We start from the raw sequence: 2,924 nt of genomic DNA on the forward strand, positions 1-2,924 counted from the left end.
CCCCTGCAAAAATCTGCATTAGTTTTTTATTTTTTGCATTAGTTTTTTTAAAGCACATTTTTTCCAGTGCCTATTTTTCTGCTTATTAAGTGATGATTTCTAGTCTGTAGCAAAATTGTGAATTGAGTTTACATATAAACATATTTGCTCAACAATAAAAACTTCACCTGCTAATGCAGGAGACATAAGAGACATGGGTTCAATCCCTGGGTTGGGAAGATCCCCTGGAGAAGAGAATGGCAACCCACTTTAATATTCTTGCTTGGAGAATTCCATGGACAGAGGAGCCTGGCGAGCTTTAGTCCATGGGGTCCCAAAGAGTCAGGCACAACTGAGCAACCAACACTTTTACTTTCACGAGCATAAATGGTACTCTCGAACATCTCCAAACTCAAGTGAAACAGAAACTGTTGGAAGATTGTGGGGCATGTATTTGACAGTTAAAGAACTGCAGTTCAGTAACGGTATCTGGCATTTAGCAGGTTTCCGGCCTGTATGCCTGTATGTGAGTCAACAAACCCCTCTTTTAAAACTAATATCATTACTCAAGAGACCTGAAAGAAGCCAAAGTATTGACACAGTTTATGTCTCAAGTTAAAATGAAAGTACCATCCCTATATGTTAGTAACACTGTAGTACTGTTAGTGTAGTGTAACATTGATCGTTAAAACCTCAGGAGCTCAGGGGTCAGATCTGATAGAGTACCTGAAGAAATATGGATGGAGGTTTGTAACATTGTATAGGAGGCAGTGATCAAAACCATCCCCAAGAAAAAGAATGCAAAAAGGCAAACTGGTTGTCTGAGGAGGCCTTGCAAATAGTTGAGAAAACAAAGAAGTGAAAGGCAAAGGAAAAAAAGAAAGATATACCCATCTGAATGCAGAGTTCCAAAGATTAGCAAAGGGAGATAATAAAGCCTCCGTAAGTGAGGCCACAGGACTGGAAAAGGTCAGTTTTCATTCCAATCCCAAAGAAAGGCAATGCCAAAGAATGCTCAAACTACCGCACAATTGCAGTCATCTCACATGCTAGTAAAGTAATGCTCAAAATTCTCCAAGCCAGGCTTCAGCAATACGTGAACCGTGAACTTCCAGATGTTCCAGCTGGTTTTAGAAAAGGCAGAGGAACCACAGATCAAATTGCCAAATATCTGCTGGATCATGGAAAAAGCAAGAGAGTTCCAGAAAAGCATCTATTTCTGCTTTATTGACTATGCCAAAGCCTTTGACTGTGTGGATCACAATAAACTGTGTAAAATTCTGAAAGAGATGGGAATACCAGACCACCTGACCTGCCTCTTGAGAAATCTGTATGCAGGTCAGGAAGCAATAGTTAGAACTGGACATGGAACAACAGACTGGTTCCAAATAGGAAAAGGAGTACGTCAAGGCTGTATATTATCACCCTGCTTATTTAACTTCTATGCAGAGTACATCATGAGAAATGCTGGACTGGAAGAAACACAAGCTGGAATCAAGATTGCTGGGAGAAATATCAATAACCTCAGATATGCAGATGACACCACCCTTATGGCAGAAAGTGAAGAGGAACTCAAAAGCCTCTTGATGAAAGTGAAAGTGGAGAGTGAAAAAGTTGGCTTAAAGCTCAACATTCAGAAAAGGAAGATCATGGCATCCAGTCCCATCACTTCATGGGAAATAGATGGGGAAACAGTAGAAACAGTGTCAGACTTTATTTTTTTGGGCTCCAAAATCACTGCAGATGGTGACTGCAGCCATGAAATTAAAAGATGCTTACTCCTTGGAAGGAAAGTTATGTCCAACCTACATAGCATATTCAAAAGCAGAGACATTACTTTGCCAACAAAGGTCCATCTAGTCAAGGCTATGGTTTTTCCTGTGGTCATGTATGGATGTGAGAGTTGGACTGTGAAGAAGGCTGAGTGCCGAAGAATTGATGCTTTTGAACTGTGGTGTTGGAGAAGACTCTTGAGAGTCCCTTGGACTGCAAGGAGATCCAACCAGTCCATTCTGAAGGAGATCAGCCCTGGGATTTCTTTGGAGGGAATGATGCTAAAGCTGAAACTCCAGTACTTTGGCCACCTCATGCAAAGAGTTGACTCATTGGAAAAGACTCTGATGCTGGGAGGGATTGGGGGCAGGAGGAGAAGGGGATGACAGAGGATGAGATGGCTGGATGGCATCACTGACTCAATGGACGTGAGTCTGAGTGAACTCCGGGAGTTGGTGATGGACAGGTAGGCCTGGCGTGCTGCGATTCATGGGGTCGAAAAGAGTCGGACACGACTGAGCGACTGAACTGAACTGAAGTGGACAATTCAAAGAAATAGAGGAAAACAATAAAATGGGAAAGACTAGAAATCTCTTCAGGAAAATCAGAAATACCAAGGGAACATTTCATGCAAAGATGGGCACAATAAAGGAATAAACAGTAATGGACCTAACAGAAGCAGAAGATATTAGGAAGAGGTGTCAGGAATACACAGAACTAAAACAAGATCTTAATGACCTGGATAACCACAATGGTGTGTCTGATCAGTCACCTAGACCCAGACATCCTGGAGTGTGAAGTCAAGTGGGCCTTAGGACACATCACTAGGAACAAAGCTAGTGGAGGTGATGGAATTCCAGCTGAGCTATTTCAAATCCTAAATCGACTGAGTGGATCACAGCAAACTATAGAAAATTCTTAAAGAGAATACCAGACCACCTTGCATGCCTCCTGAGAAACCTGTATGCAGGTCAAGAGGCACAGTCAGAACGGACATAGAACAATGGACTGGTTCAAAATTGGTAAAGGAGTACAAGGCTGTATACTGTCACCCTGTTTACTGAATACTGTCACATGTCACTCATGTCAATCAGTATATCCTGTATAATGTCACTTGTCACTCATTTATAAGTAAGTTATAAATGTTACAGTATTTCAAATTAGATGAATTT

This window comes from Bos mutus, chromosome 2 (genome assembly GCF_027580195.1).
Source record: "Bos mutus isolate GX-2022 chromosome 2, NWIPB_WYAK_1.1, whole genome shotgun sequence".
Lineage (NCBI taxonomy): Eukaryota > Metazoa > Chordata > Mammalia > Artiodactyla > Bovidae > Bos > Bos mutus.